This window comes from Pristiophorus japonicus, chromosome 1 (assembly GCF_044704955.1).
Source record: "Pristiophorus japonicus isolate sPriJap1 chromosome 1, sPriJap1.hap1, whole genome shotgun sequence".
Classification (NCBI taxonomy): Eukaryota; Metazoa; Chordata; class Chondrichthyes; family Pristiophoridae; genus Pristiophorus; species Pristiophorus japonicus.
Window position 1 is genome coordinate 509492708 of NC_091977.1, and position 16882 is coordinate 509509589.

At 44.2% G+C, this 16882-nt stretch overlaps 1 long non-coding RNA gene across 3 annotated transcripts in view; it reads right to left on the reverse strand.

The window, feature by feature from the left end:
* Nucleotides 1–16676, reverse strand: part of LOC139260372 (uncharacterized) — a 135655-nt gene extending 118979 nt beyond the window's left edge. For 2 of the 3 annotated variants that reach the window (XR_011592786.1, XR_011592788.1), the window contains exons 1-2: nucleotides 16593–16676; nucleotides 6658–6747 (exon numbers count right to left, since the gene is read on the reverse strand). This is a non-coding gene — a long non-coding RNA (uncharacterized lncRNA). Of the gene's footprint in view, nucleotides 1–5369; nucleotides 5567–6657; nucleotides 6748–16592 lie in introns of those variants that run through there. The other variant, XR_011592787.1, reaches the window with a different exon arrangement.
* Nucleotides 16677–16882: the final 206 nt, after the last annotated feature.

A 16882-nucleotide genomic window follows, 5' to 3' on the forward strand; every position in this document is an offset into this window, starting at 1 on the left:
TCTTCACAAAGGAAGGTACAAATAACCTTCCAAAGGTACTAGGGGACAGTGGGTCTAGTGAGAAGGAGGAACGGAAGGATATCCTTATTAGGCGGGAAATTGTGTTCGGGAAATTGATGGGATTGAAGGTCGATAAATCCCTAGGGCCTGATAGTCTACATCCCAGAGTGCTCAAGGAAGTGGCCCTAGAAATAGTGGATGCTTTGGTGATCATTTTCCAACAGTCTATCGACTCTGGATCAGTTCCCATGGACTGGAGGGTAGCTAATGTAATGCCCCTTTTTAAAAAAGGAGGGAGAGAGAAAATGGCTAATTATAGACTGGTTAGCCTGACATCAGTAGTGGGGAAAATATTGGAATCGATCATGAAGGACGAAATAGCAGCGCATTTCGAAAGCAGTGACAGGATCGGATCAAGTCAGCATGGATTTATGAAAGGGAAATCATGCTTGACAAATCTTCTGGAATTTTTTGAGGATGTAACTAGCAGAGTGGACAAGGGAGAACCAGTGGATGTGGTGTATTTGGACTTTCAGAAGGCTTTTGACAAGGTCCCGCACAAGAGATTGTTGTGCAAAATCAAAGCACATGCTATTGATGGAAATATACTGACGTGGAAAGGGAACTAGTTGGCAGACAGGAAGCAGAGAGTCGGGATAAACGGGTCCTTTTCAGAATGGCAGGCAGTGACGTGTGGAGTGCCGCAGGGCTCAGTGCTGGGACCCCAGCTCTTTACAATGTACATTAACGATTTGGATGAAGGAATTGAGTATAATATCTCCAAGTTTGCAGATGACACTAAACTGGGTGGTGGAGTGAGCTGTGAGGAGGACGCTAAGAGGCTGCAGGGTGACTTGGACAGGTTAGGTGAATGGGCAAATACATGGCAGATGCAGTATAATATGGATAAATGTGAGGTTATCCATTTTGGGGGCAAAAACACGAAGGCAGAATATTATCTGAATGGCGGCAGACTAGGAAAAGGGGAGGTGCAACGAAACCTAGGTGTCATGGTTCATCAGTCACTGAAAGTGGGCACGCAGGTACAGCAGGCGGTAAAGAAGGCAAATGGTATGTTGGCCTTCATAGCTAGGGGATTTGAATATAGAAGCAGGGAGGTCTTATTGCAGTTGTACAGGACCTTAGTGAGGCCTCACCTGGAATATTGTGTTCAGTTTTGGTCTCCTAGTCTGAGAAAGGATGTTCTTGCTATTGAGGGAGTGCAGCGAAGGTTCACCAGACTGATTCCAGGGATGGCTGGGCTGTCATATGAGGAGAGACTAGATCAACTGGGCCTTTATTCACTGGAGTTTAGAAGGATGAGAGGGGATCTCATAGAAACATATAAGATTCTGACAGGACTGGACAGGTTAGATGCCGGAAGAATGTTCCCGATGTTGGAGAAGTCCAGAACCAGGGGATAAGGGGTAGGCCATTTAGGATTGAGAGGAGGAGAAACTTCTTCACTCAGAGAATTGTTAACCTGTGGAATTCCCTGCCGCAGAGAGTTGTTGATGCCAGTTCACTGGATATATTCAAGAGGGAGATAGATATGGCTCTTACGATTAAGGGGATCAAGGGGTATGGAAAGAAAGCAGGAAAGGGGTACTGAGGGAATGATCGGCCATGATCTTATTGAATGGCGGTGCAGGCTCGAAGTGCCGAATGGCCTACTCCTGCACCTATTTTTCTATATTTCTATGTTTCTAAATGGCCTAATCCTGCTCCTATCTCTTATGTTCTTATGTGTATCAGGCATCTGCATGCTCCTGGAGGCTGTAAAATGTTGTGTATTGCACCCAATTCGGGGGAATAGTCAGTGCCTGCTTCCACATAAAAGAGTGGTGTGTTAGCTCTGCCCTTCGCCTGCCTGATGTATGCTCCAAATTAAACTCACCTCCATCGTTTTCGATCTGATAGGAGTTGTACTCTTCCCCTCAGAAGCATTACAACAGTACAACTGTGACTACACTTCAAAAAGTACTTTATTGAGTGTGAAGCGCTTTGGAATGTCCGGTGGTCGTGAAAGGCACTATATAAATGCAAGTCTTTCTTTCTCAGAAGCAGACTAATTACAGCTGCTGAGGAGAGAGATTTGCTATCAATGTGGCAACATTGTTCTCAACCACACACCCATTAATAAGCCTGCTAGGCTATAGGCATTTGTCAATAAGGTTAATTAGCAATTTTGCTGTGCGGGGCCCCTTGGGGAAGAGTGATCATAATATGGTAGAATTCTTCATTAAGATGTAGAGTGACACAGTTAATTCAGAGACTAGGGTCCTGAACTTAAGGAAAGGTAACTTCGATGGTATGAGATATGAATTGGCTAGAATAGACCGGCGAATGATGCGTAAAAGGTTGATGGTGGATAGGCAATGGCAAACATTTAAAGATCACATGGATGAACTTCAACAATTGCACATCCCTGTCTGGAATAAAAATAAAACAGGGAAGTTGGCTCAACCGTGGCTAACAAGGGAAATTAGGGAGAGTGTTAAATCCAAGGAAGAGGCATATAAATTGGCCAGAAAAAGCAGCAAACCTGAGGACTGGGAGAAATTTAGATTTCAGCAGAGGAGGACAAAGGGTTTACTTAGGAGGGGGAAAAATAGAGTATGAGAGTAAGCTTGCAGGGAACATAAAAACTGACTGCAAAAGCTTCTGTAGATATGTGAAGAGCAAAAGATTAGTGAAGACAAATGTAGGTTGCTTGCAGTCAGAATCAGGTGAATTTATAATGCGGAACAAAGAAATGGCAGACTAATTGATTCTGTCTTCACTAAGGAAGACACAAATAACCTTCCGGAAATACTAGGGGACCGAGGGTCTTGCGAGAAGGAGGAGCTGAAGGAAATCCTTATTAGTCAGGAAATTGTGTTAGGAAAATTGATGAGATTGAAGGCTGATAAATCCCCAGGGCCTGATATTCTGCATCCCAGAGTACTTAAGAAAATGGCCCTTGAAATAGTGGATGCATTGGTGGTCATTTTGCAACATTCTATCGACTCTGGATCAGTTCCTATGGATTGGAGGGTTGCTTATGTAACCCCACTTATTAAAAAAGCGAGGGAGAGAAAAAACAAGGAATTATAGACTGGTTAGCCTGACATTGGTAGTGGGGAAAATGTTGGAATCAATTATTAAAGCTGTAATAGCTGCGCATTTGGAAAGCAGTGACAGGATCAGTCCAAGTCAGCATGGATTTATGAAAGGGAAATCATGTTTGACAAGTCTAGAATTTTTGAGGATGTAACTAGTAGAGTGGACAAGGGAGAACCAGTGGATGTGGTGTATTTGGACTTTCAAAAGGCTTTTGACAAGGTAGCACACAAGAGATTAGTGTACAAAATTAAAGCACATGTTATTGGGGGTAATGTATTGATGTGGATAGAGAGCTGGTTGACAGACAGGAAGCAGAGAGTAGGAATAACTGTGTCCTTTTCAGAATGGCAGGCAGTGACTGCAAGGTTCAGTACTGGGATCCTAGCTATTTACAATATACATTAATGGTTTAGACGAAGGAATTGAATGTAATATCTCCAAGTTTGCAGATGATACTAAGCTGGGTGGCATGTGAGCTGTGAGGAGGATGCAAAGAGGCTGCAGGGTGACTTGGACAGGTTAGCTGAGTGGGCAAATGCATGGCAGATGCAGTATAATGTAGATAAATGTGAGATTATCCACTTTGGTGACAAAAATACGAAGGCAGAATATTATCTGAATGGTGACAGATTAGGAAAAGGGGAGGTGTAATGAGACCTGGGTGTCATAGTACATCAGTCAGCGAAAGTTAGCATGCAAATATAGCAGGTGGTGAAGAAGGCAAATGGCATGTTGGCCTTCATAGCGAGAGGAATTGAGTATAGGAGCAGGGAGGTCTTACTGCAGTTGTACAGGGCCTTGGTGAGGCCTCACCTTGAATATTGTGTACAGTTTTGGTTTCTTAATCTGAGGAAGGACATTCTTACTATTGAGAGAGTGCAGCGAAGGTTCACCAGACTGATTCCCGGGATGGCAGGACTGACATATGAAGAAAGATTGGATCGACTAGGCTTATATTCACTGGAATTTAGAAGAATGAGAGGGGATCTCATAGATACATATAAAATCCTGACAGGATTGGACAGGTTAGATGCAGGAAGAATATTCCCGATGTTGGAGAAGTCCAGAACCACGGGTCACAGTCTAAGGATAAGGGGTAAGCCATTTAGGACCAAGATGAGGAGAAACCTCTTCAGTCAATGAATTTTGAACCTGTGGAATTCTATACCATAGAAAGTTGTTGAGGCCAATTTGTTAGATATATTCAAAAGGGAGTTAGATGTGGCTCTTATGGCTAAAGGGATCAAGGGGTATGGAGATAAAGCAGGAATGGGGTACTGAAGTTGCATGATCAGCCATGATCATATTGAATGGGGGTACAGGCTCGAAGGGCCAAATGGCCTACTCCTGCACCTACTTTCTATGTTTCGATGTTTCTATGCTCCTTGGATCAGTCACATCACATACATCATAAAGAAAGCATTTCACATGCTAAGTGACCAACACATTTCTAACCAGTGGCAGATCAAGCAGCAGGGAGACTTCCTGAACTTGAGGCAGAAAAGGCTCCCCTGAAAACCCAAATGTTATATTCTCCACTCTTGGCAACCATCTTTCCTTAAGTGTTTATTGGAGGTCAATTCCTCCAATTTGTTCCCCATCCTGTCCAATCCTGTCAGTGGATATGCAATCACTTTCCGCATTTCCCTTCAGAACATTCACTCTTTGTGAACAAGCGCCATTTATGATGGTGCAGAGGATGATTGTATTATTATAACTGCACTAAGTGTGACATCGCTCATGATGGGTGACTTCCTCCACCTTTCTGACGCCTTCTAAAGTCTGGCTATTCCTTTCACCATTTGTCCTGCTCAAATCATGGCCATCTTTGCTAAACCTTATTTTGGTCCAATCCCTTATTCCTCTGGTCCATTCTCCTCACTCCAGCATTTCACTTGTTTCCATCCATTGAGCCTTTCTTTCAAAATCCTCATTGTTTATTCCTCTCCCACATCCAATGTCAGTGTCCCTCCTGAGATGTTCTTTCTTCTCTCTTCCCTCAACCTCTCCAGTGAATGTCTTTTTGTCCTTGGTGATTGCAACCTCTCCTGTTTCCTGCTCTTTTAATTTCACTGTTCTATTGTTGATTTTAAACACTTTGCTTAGATCGCCCAAGTTTAAGCAACCTATCTTCATATTTTAACCCTTTAAAAGTAGATGACCTCACACTTCCCCACATTAAACTCTATCTGCTGCAATTCACGCTGAAAAATGGGGTGCTAGGCAAACGATTTTGTTTTTTTAAACCTGCTACTCACTCGCCACCAATGTTCCCTCTGATTTTTTTTGTTGCATGGTCCCTTTAACTGGTTACGTGGCCCATTCAAATCTTCGCGCATGCGTAGTTTCTTCCATGCAAAGGCCGGTGAGCGGCTTGCACAGCACCTGCAGGTGGCTGCTCGACCTCGCAGCTTAGCAGGATTGTTGCTAGCCACCCTTTTCAAGTTGCCGTCCAGCACCCCTACATGAACAAGGAGGGAGCCTCATTAATACATTTGAATTGGAGTCCAATGCCATTTGGTAAGACCCTTAAGCAACTTTGGTATTACACAGCAAGTTCCATCCAGTGAAAAATGAGCGCTGAGCAGCCCAACAAATGTTCCTTAAAGAGACCACTTTTGAAAATGCTAACTTAAAGCTATGGCACTTTTTTTGCAAGGCTAGCAAGAGCAAGAATACTCCTCCTAGACCCACAAAAATCTCCGACCCACTACCAGTCCCTTAGTGCTTCCGCCTCTTTAAGCATCCACTTCTGGCTTAGCTCCTCAAAGGAGCCACAGGCTTTTCCATATTCTCACCGATCAGTGAGCTGCCCATGAAAATGACAGAGTGACTACTCCATCCACCGCACACCCCACATACACCTATCCTGAAAATCGGCCCCCAGTATCTTGGTGACCAAAATTGGACACAATACTCCAGATGTGGTCTCATCTTCCACCCTCCATAAACTTGAGCTCATCCAAAATTCTGCTGCCCATGTCCTAACTCGCACCAAGTCCCGTTCACCCATCACCCTGTGCTCGCTGACCTACATTGGCAGCGTCTCAATTTTAAAATCCTCATCCTTGTTTGCGAATCCCTCCATGGCCTCCCCCCTCCCTATCTTTGTAACCTCCTCCACCCCTAAAGTCCTCTGAGATCTTTGTGCCCCTCCAATTCTGGCCTTTTGCACATCGCCAATTTTAGTCACTCCACCAATGGCGACTGTGCTTTCAGCTGCCTAGCCCTAAGCTCTGGAGTTCCCGCCCTAAACCTCTCTACCTCTCTCTCCCATCCTTTAAGATGCTCCTTATGCTCCTAAGGCCAACCTAATATCTCCTTTTGTGGCTCGATGTCAAATTTTGTTTCATAACACTACGATGGAGCACCTTGGGACGTTTTACTCTATTAACAGCGCTATATAAATGCAAGTTTGTGTTGTTGACTGACCAGCACTCTGTAGCTTTAGTGTGACATTTTCTGCTACTTTCGCAGACAATCCAACATTTTGTTCAGTCGTTGATTCCTGCTACATATTGATTTAGCATGTTAAATGCCATTCAATCTCACCTTTATCTAACTCTACACCATTCATAGAGGGTGCACGTCGTGACTTCATAGTAGATTTCTTCATTCGTGATCTTCGTGATGAAGAATCTCCTACCTGTTTGAAGAGGTTTGAACAACAAAAAGAGGTGACTGACCAACGCTTAGAATTGTTACAATAGCTCGGTTTATTACATTTAAGAAATTATATAGGAATTCAATGGAATATTATTCAGCTTTCACAAAAATAAAGTTTTTGATTTGTTTCTACTTTGTTCCAATTATCCTTTAAGTTATTGTATAACTAGAATTTTCTGCTTCAGTAATATCTTATTTAGTGCACTGAAATTATCCTCACAAAGTAAATACATTTTGCGCTAATAGCCAATCATTTAATTTAATGGTAATAACATTAAATGATAATGTTCATTTTCGTGCCAAATACAATTTCATGCTCAATGAGCAATTCATATTTTCCCACTAGACTTTGTTCTACACATAGAGTATAATTGATTTTTTGATCCTTCCTTGCAGCTTTCTCTGCATCTGCTGCCAAGTTCAGTATCCACTCCTTTGACCCATAAGATAGTCGACTTACTGTGAAATAGCCTTCTCAATGAAGAACAGAATGAGTCATTTTGTACTAGACTTGGATACTTATAAATAGTATAAGATTTCCCTATAATATGTATTTTTTTAGTTATTCGTTCACGGGATGTGGGCGTCGCCGGCAAGATCAACATTTATTGCACATCCCTAGTTGCCCTCGAGAAGATGGTGGTTGTAAACATAGACATAGACATGGACATAGAAAATAGGTGCAGGAGCAGGCCATTCGGCCCTTCGAGCCTGCACTGCCATTCAATATGATCATGGCTGATCAAGTAACTCCAGTACCCCACTCCCACCTTCTCTCCATTCCCCCTAATCCCCTTAACCGTAAGGGCCATATCTAACTCCCTCTTGAATATATCCAACGAACTGGACTCCACAACTTTCTGTGGTAGAGAATTCCATAGGTTCACTACTCACTGAATGAAAAAGTTTCTCCTCATCTCGGTCCTAAATGGCTCACCCCTTATCCTTAGACTGTGATCCCTGGTTCTGGACTTCCCCAACATCAGGAACATTCTTCCTGCATCTAAACTGTCCAGTCCCATCATCATTTTATATGTTTCTATGAGATCCCCTCTCATTCTTCTAAAGTATAAGCCTAGCCGATCCGGTCTTTCTTTATATGTCAGTCCTGCCATCCCGGGAATTAGTCTGGTGAACCTTCGCTGCACACCCTCAATAGCAAGCACATCCTTCCTCAGATTAGAAGACCAAAACTGCACACAATGTTCAAGGTGTGGTCTCGCAAAGGCCCTGTACAACTGCAGTAAGACCTCCCTGCTCCTATACTCAAATCCTCTTGCTATGAAGGCCAGCATGCCATTTGCTTTCTTTACAGTCTGCTGTACCCGCATGCCAGATGTACCATGACACCCAGGTTTCGTTGTACCTCCCCTTTTACTAATCTGTCACCATTCGGAAAATAATCTGCCTTCCTGTTTTTGCCACCAAAGTGGATAACCTCACATTTATCCACATTATACTGCATCTACCATGTATTTGCCCACTCACCTAACCTGTCCAAGTTACCCTGCAGCCTCTTAGCATCCTCCTCACAGCTCACACTGCCACCCAGCTTAGTGGCATCTGCAAATTTGGACAGATTACATTCAATTCCTACGTCTAAATCATTAATGTATATTGTAAATAGCTGGGGTCCCAGCACTGAACCTTGTGGTACCCCACTAGTCACTGCCTGCCATTCTGAACAGGACCCGTTTATTCATACTCTTTGCTTCCTGTCTGCCAACCAGTTCTCAATCCACGTCAATACATTACCCCCAAAACATGTCCTTTAATTTTGCACGCTAATCTCTTATGTGGGACCTTGTCAAAAGCCTTTTGAAAGTCCAAATACACCATCCACTGGTTCGCCTTTATCCACTCTACTAGTTACATCCTCAAAAAACTCTGGGAGATTTTTCAAGCGTGATTTCCCTTTCATAAATCCATGCTGACTTGGACTGATCCTGTCACTGCTTTCCAAATGCGCTGCTATTTCATCTTTAATAATTGATTCCAGCATTTTCTCCAGCACCGATGTCAGGCTAATCGGTCCATAATTCCCTGTTTTCTCTCTCCCTCATTTTTAAAAAAGTGGGGTTACATTAGCTACCCTCCAATCCAAAGGTACTGATCCAGATTGGAAAATGACTACCAATGCATCCACTATTTCTTGGGCCACTTCCTTAAATACTCTGAGATACAGACGATCAGGCCTTGGGGATTTATCGGCCTTCAGTCCCAACAGGTTCCTTAACACCATTTCCTGATTAATAAGGATTTCCCTTAGTTCCTCCTTCTCGCTAGACCCTTGGTCCTTAGCATTTTCGGGAGGTTATTTGTATCTTCCTTGCTGAAGACAGAACCAAAGTATTTGTTCAATTGGTCTACCATTTCCTTGTTCCCCATTATAAATTCACCTGATTCTGACTGAAGGGACATACATTAGTCTTCATTAATCTTTTTCTCTTCACATATCTATAGAAGCTTTTGCAGTCAGTTTTTATGTTCCCTGCAAGCTTACTCTCATACTCTATTATCCCCCTCCTAATTAAACCCTTAGTCCTCCTCTGCTGACTTCTAAATTTCTCCCAGTCCTCAGGTTTGCTGCTTTTTCTGGTCAATTTATATGCCACTTCTGTGGATTTAACACAATCCCTAATTTCCCTTATTAGCCACGGTTGAGCTACCTTTCCTGCTTTATTTTTACGCCAGACAGGAATATACAATAGTTGTAATTCATCCACATGATCTTTAAATGTCTGCCATTGCCTATTCACCGTCAACCCTTTAAGTATTATTTGCCAGTCTATCCTAGCCAAGTCACGTCTCATACCATCGAAGTTTCCTTTCTTTACGTTCAGGAACCTAGTCTCTGAATTAACTGTGTCGCTCCCCATCTTAATGAAGAATTCTACCATATTATGGTCACTCTTCCCCCAAGGGGCCACGCACGACCCGATTGTTAATTAATCCTCTCTCGTTACACAAGATCCAGTCAGGGATGGCCTGCTCTCTAGTTGGTTCCTCGACATATTGGTCTGGAAAACCATCCCTTATACACTCCAGGAAATCCTCCTCCACAGTATTGCTACCAGTTTGGTTAGCCCAATCAATATGTAGGTTAAAGTCACCCATGATAACTGCTGTACCATAATTGCACGCATCCCTAATTTCTTGTTTGATGTCATCCCCAACCTCCTTACTACTGTTTGGTGGTCTGTACACAACTCCCATTAATGTTTTCTGCCCTTTGATGTTTCGCAACTCTATCCATATAGATTCCACATCATCCAAGCTAATGTCCTTCCTTACTATTGCGTTAACCTCCTCTTTAATCAATAACGCTACCCCACCTCCTTTTCCTTCCTGTCTATCCTTCCTGAATATTGAATACCCCTGGATGTTGAGTTCCCAGCCTTGGTTACCCTGGAGCCATGTCTCCGTAATCCCAATAACCTCACATCCGTTAACAGTTATCTGCGCAGTTAATTCGTCCACCTTATTATGAATGCTCCTCGCATTGAGACTCAGAGCCTTCAGGCTTGTTTTTTTAACACTCGTTGTCCTTTTAGAATTACGTTGTAATGTCGCCTTTTTTGGTTTTTGCCCTTGATTTCTCTGCCCTCCACTCTTCCTTTTCTCCTTCCTACCTTTTGCTTCTGCCCCCTTTTTACTTCCCTCTGTCTCCCTGAATAGGTTCCCATCCCCCTGCCATATTAGTTTAACCCCTCCCCAAGAGCACTAGCAAACACTCTGCCTAAGACATAGGTTCCAGTCCTGCCCAGGTGCTGACCATCCGGTTTGTATTGGTCCCACCTCCCCCAGAACCGGTTCCAATGCCCCAGGAATTTGAATCTCTCCTCCTTGCACCATTCCTCAAGTCAGGTATTCATCTGAACTATCTTGCAATTCCTACTCTGGTAGCAATCCTGAGATTACTACCTTTGAGGTCCTACTTTTTAATTTAACTCCTAGCTCCCTAAATTCAACTTGTAGGACCTCATCCCATTTTTTACCTATATCGTTGGTACCTATATGTACCACAACAGCTGGCTGTTCACCCTCCCCCTCCAGAATGCGCTGCAGCTGCTCCGAGACATCCTTGACCCTTGCACCAGGGAGGCAACATACCATCCTGGAGTCTCATTTGCGGCCGCAGAAACGCCTATCTGTTCCTCTTACAATAGAAACCCCTATCACTATAGCTCTCCCATCCTTTTTCCTGCCCTCCTGTGTAGCAGAGCCACCCCTGGTGCCATGGACTTGGCTGCTGCTGCCTTCCCCTGATGAGCCACCTCCCCCAACAGTATCCAAAACGGTGAGTCGCCATATACAACTGAGTGGCTCGCTAGGCTATTTCGGAGGGCAGTTAAGAGTCAACCACTTTGCTGTAAGTCTGGAGTCACATATAGGCCAGACCGGGTCAGGGGGGCAGATTTCTTTCCCATTGGTCATTAGTGAACCTTTTTTACAACAATCTAGTAGTTTCATGGGCACCGTTACTGATACTAGTTTTTTTATTCCAGATTAATTTAATTAATTGAATTTAAATTTCCCAGCTGCCGTGGTGGGACTGGAACACATGTCACCGTATCATGGATTACTGCTACTGGTCCAGTGGCATAACCACTTTGCTACCGTGAAGTAAATGCTAACTTTCTAAGGACCAAGGACTTTCAATATCAAATGTTAATTGGAATTTTGATTTCATATTTGATAATTTCATATTCAAAATGGTTTCCTCAACGGCCCAGCTGTTTAGGGCAGCAAGGAGCTGATCTGAGCCACAACAACAACTTGTATTTCTATAACGCCTTAAACATAGAGAAACATCCCAACATGCTTCATAGAGGCATGAATAGATGCCAAGACAAAGAAGGAGATATTAGCAGGGATGAGCAAAAGCTTGGTTGAAGAGGTAGGCATATCATTTTCGGAAGTGCTGGCCACTTAGGGTGTGGGTACATAGCCCTTAGTGCATTGATTCCAGACATGTGTCCCACTGTGAGAGTAGTAAAGGAGGTTAGCAAAAAAAAAGAAACAGCACTGCACTTTCAGAGCTCAAACAAAAACAGTCAGACCGTTCTCAGTGTCTGGTACAGCATATATGTTTCCGTTTTTTGCTGGAGACTGCAATCCCATGAGGGTTTTCCCCCCGCCATCCCTAGACCCCCTCTGAGTTTCCCTGGGGTTAAACAGCCACTTTCCTGAGAGTTCTTCTGGAGTTACTACAAGAGACAGGTGGAACCCCTGTCAAATTTCAGCCTTGGGCATGTCGTGAAAGTCATCAGGAATCAGTTAGACCTGATTTCCATCTAATTACATAGGTCATCTCGATTTCTGATTGGATCTTAGGTGGTTATTATAAGCAGGTAGGAGAGTCATTTCACTGTGAAAAGGGGACAGGGAATGTCCCCGCTACATGTCTGTGACAACAAGTCTCCACTGCAACAAGGATACTTGGCGTGAGTGAACTTTTCAGGCGGGAGGACATATAAAAGGACCACGATGCTTCAAAGGAGTGTTTTGAGCCATTTCTAGGCTAATTCTGGATTTATTTGCTTCTTTCCTGTTGGCACTTGGACATTCATGAGCCTTCATGCTGGTTGCCATTAATTGTTTCCTGGCAATAATGAGTTTGCCACGAGCAATTCGCTGATCTCACACGTTCAGGAGAGGCAGACCTACAGAGGGATGCCAGGCAAGTCAGGCTCCTCTGTGCCCTCCCACTGAAACCCGCAGATAATAAAGAAGTCTTATAACAATTGTTCAGGGCCTTGGTGAGATCACACCTGCAGAGTTTTGGTCTCCTTTTCTAAGGAAGGATATACTTGCCTTGGAGCTGGTACAACAAAGGTTTATTAGATTGATTCCTTGGATGAGAGGGCTGTCTTATGATGAGAGATTGTGTAGAATGGGCCTACACTCTCTGGAGTTTAGAAGAATGAGAGGTGATCTCATTAAAACATACAAGATTCTGAAGGGGATTGACAGGTTGGATACTGAGAGGTTGTTTCCCCTGGCTGGAGTGTCTAGAACTAGGGACACAGTCTCAGGATAAGGGGTAAGCCATTTGAGACAGAGATGAGGAGGAATTTCTTCACTCAAAGGGTTGTGAATCTTTGCAATTCTCTGCCCCAGAGGGCTATGAATGCTGAGTCTCTGAATATATTCAAGGCTGAGATGGATAGATTTTTGGAGTCTAGGGGAATCAAGTGATTATGGCGTTCAGGTGGGAAAGTGGAGTTGAGGTCGATGATCAGCCATGATCTTATTGACTGGCGGAGCAGGCTCGAGGGGCCATATGGCCTACTCCTGTTCCTATTTCTTATGTTCTTATAGAAGTGAAAGGTCCTCACTTTGGTAGATGTAGTGTTGGTGTTCCCACAGGAAGCTGAACCACCACAGCTCTGCCAGCTTCTCTATGATATCTCCACACCTGACTAACCATTATGCTGGATGATTCATCAGAAGTCCCACAATCACAATGTGTCTGGTTTTGCATGGAGCTGCATGAAAGAAAGGCATGTCAGTAGGTCAGCAACCATTTTTGTGGGCGGGATGCACCAACGGGATGACCACTAGGACCTGACTTCTGAAGGCCTGAATGTGCGGAGAGGTGGATACAGAGCTTTCCCATCTGCTGTAAGGGCATTTGCAGCTAACAGAGGGCTGGCACATATGGGGCCGATAATGGTCACCTGCTAGCCTATGGGGATGGTGCTGTGAAGTGAGAGTGGGACTAATTCGTATCTCTTTCAGAGAGCTGTCGCAGGCATGATGGGCCAAATAGCCTCCCACCGAGCTGTATTATTCCATGTTTCTATGAAGTGGCAGAGGTCAGGCTTCCTCAAAAGCATCTCTTGCAGCAACCTTGACTTCAGCAGCAATCAAATAGGCATCTGTCACTTGCCTAAAGACACATGCTTGTACCCAGAGTTCACTTCCCCTTTGTGTTGCCTGCTGCTTATTAATCCCATGCTCTTATGTTCTTAGCAAAGGCTGCTGCTGGCTTGAAATCTCCTTTAAGGTCCTCCAATTAGTGTCCTCTATTGTGACACCATCCCACCCCCCACCCTCTGCTTTAATTGTTCCCATCTCTAAATTTATTTACTTACAATTTTCATCTCCCACCCCTCATATCATCCTTCGACCCATTTGAGTCAGTTGCTGGTGCTGTGACTTATGATACACTGGACAATTTGTACCTCATGGCATGATTTGTACCAGAAACTCATAATAAATACAGTACTTGTCTTATTCAATCAACAAAAGCCAGTCACCGTGATTATGGCAGGAAAATATCATAAGACTGATCTTTAGCCTCTAATTTGGTACATTTGATCTATCTATAGTTTTATCCATCCTCCTCCCAAATTCAATGTCCTCCTCTGTCCTTGGAACCTTCTTTCTTTAAGCCTGCATTTTTCCAAAATACATCATGGGCCCCGATAATAACTCTGAGGTGTGACGAGAGTGGGGGGGGGTGGGGGGGAGATTTGCGGACGGCAAACCTGGAGGTCCTGCCAAATTTAATAGTTGACAAATTGAAGAGCATTCCTTGAATCTCTATAGGAGCCGATTTTCATCACTCACCACCTGCTGCCGCCAACTGCCACCCGCTACTGCCGACGTTCCTCCTGAAGATCCGCCCAGTGCCACTTTCGACGTGGCCTGGAGTGGGCGGGAGGGGAGAGCTGCCAGGAACCGCCCGCTGGCGTCAGCGGACGGCCGAGTGGCGCAACTGAGATCCTGCCCGCCGAGCTCCCAGATTCCTGTGGGCAGGAGTCGGCAGCAGAACGGGAGTGGGCTGCTGGCTGGAGGCTGGTCTGTCCCCGACAGTGAGTATGAAGAAACTGAAAAAAAGGTCAGTGAACATTTTAATACTTTTTTTCAATAGCAACTTACCTGGATGGTGTACCCTGAAGGCCTTCGGATACTTTTTTTTATTTTTTGCTATTGTTTTTATTTTGGCAAGCGCCTTTGCCACCGAGAATGCTACCTCCCACCCGCTGCCACCTAGATTGGCGGCGTACATATTCCATTTGCCGACTGCCAACCTTCGAGGCGTAGAATTTACCAATATCCCGCAAAGATTCCAGGTACCTTTCCCCTACAGAGGAGAAGAATCCCTTTCTGGGCTTTTAAAATTAGTTTAAAGGGGCAGACGAAGCCTGCGGGGGATAAAAGGGGATGCATTCATGGAGACCCCCCCCCCCCAGTGTTTGGACTCATAGGAAAGGGAATTCAAAATGGACCTAAATTACAGAAGCTTGAGATCCCCTAAACATCTATGGGAAGGAGCATATCAATTTTAAGATTCTACAACATTTTGGCTGCAAAAAAAAAGAGTTACCAAATACAGGAGGTGGGGCCAAATTCGTGTATTAAAGACCCCAGACTGTCTGGGGGAACTATTCACCCTCTAAGAGATAATCGAATTACCCAATCAAGCACAATGGAAATCATGGTCAAGAAACTGGACAATTCTAAAACAATGCAAAACCAGTGATAGCACATTCTCACACCATAATTGAGTTACTGCTGACAAAGGAGACATTTGAAAATCAGTGGACAGTACAGTTTAAACAGAGCCCAAGAGATTTGATGGGAGATAATGGAGCCTTTTTTTGGAATATATCTATCCCCCAGTTTTACAAGGAAAGACCAGCAAGGAGCAGCACGCAGACTAGCAGAACACAGGAAAACTAGCAGAACTCAAAACTAGCAGAACTAAAAGTAGCAGAACACAGACTGTAACTTGCACAGACTTGAACACAGACAGAAACAAGCAGCTGGAGCTGGGGAGTGAAGAAATGGAGTAGTGAAGGAAACTACAAGAAATCGTCAAGGACCGACCGAGCACGAGGCGCACGAAATGGAAGGTTGTCAGGAACCAAATTGACAACCACTCTACAATCTATTTCTGAACGACCCAACGGGGGAGAAATTACCAAAAGGGACTAACTAAAACTATTCCTAACCAAAGAAAGTGGGTATTTACCCCAAACATCCAAAACGCAACTTAGCGCATCAACGGACGCACCCCAACCGAAGACTACGCAGTCCGAAGTCCTCTCCTCCGTCCGGGGTACGGCTCGCCTAGAAGGCCAAGTACAGCAAACCCCAAAACCGTGATTCACCGGCAACTGTCAAAAGGGATTGGTGAGCATAGCCCCTGAAACCCCAGAGCTATAACTTCGTTAGTTAGGGGAATTGGGAGGAGGGAGGCTGGGATAACTTGTGTAAATGTATCTGCATTTGCCTTTTTACCCCATTTAGAGTTTAAGCTGTATTCTTTTCCCCACAGACTGTAATTGGACAATTTATTCAATGTGTTGTACCCCTCAGTGTGTATTGGTCTGTGTGTGTTATTAAAGGTGTGCCTTTTACTTCTTTGTAAACACAATAAAGCCATACCTGCTTCCTACCTTGAAACCGATTGTCTGTCCAAGTCTGTCACAGTCCCTTCATAATTCCAGTGTCTAGAACCAAGGGTGTGGGAGCGATTCGGAACCGCTCATATAAGGTCAGAAGGGAAAGCTGACCCCCTGCAAACCACCCCTTACAGAGGGACCTCAGCCATGAATATCCCGTCCAAAGTACCGTCCGGTACCTCGCCGGCCATCGGCAGCACTCGCTGAAAATCGGCCTCTTGGTGTTTTAAATCTTCCATTTGTACATTTCCTATCTTTTACATTTCAGATTCCACCGTCCCAATGGCTGACGATAATCTGCAAATTACTCCGATCCTGATTAAAATAATACCCTCGAAAAAGTAATGGCCCTGAAATTCCATTTTGGCCTGCCCGCGGGCATTTTAGAGAAAAAATACGCACCTACCTTAAGCTGCTGCTCATGTTCGACTTTCCGGTGCTGAGGCCTCCTTCGATTGCCAGTCGCAGTGTGTGCACGTCGACACGTGCGTAGGCCTACAGCTGGAGTTACATGGCTTTGGGTAGCCAATCAGGTAAAGTGTCATCATAATAGGAGTTCCGCAGGGTCCTAAACTCCTATTACTATAATTGTGATAGAGCTTGAAACACCCAAAACACAGCACCAAACACCCAAAACACTAATAAAAAATAGAAAATAATTACAATACATTCATTTAAATTAAAGTTATTAA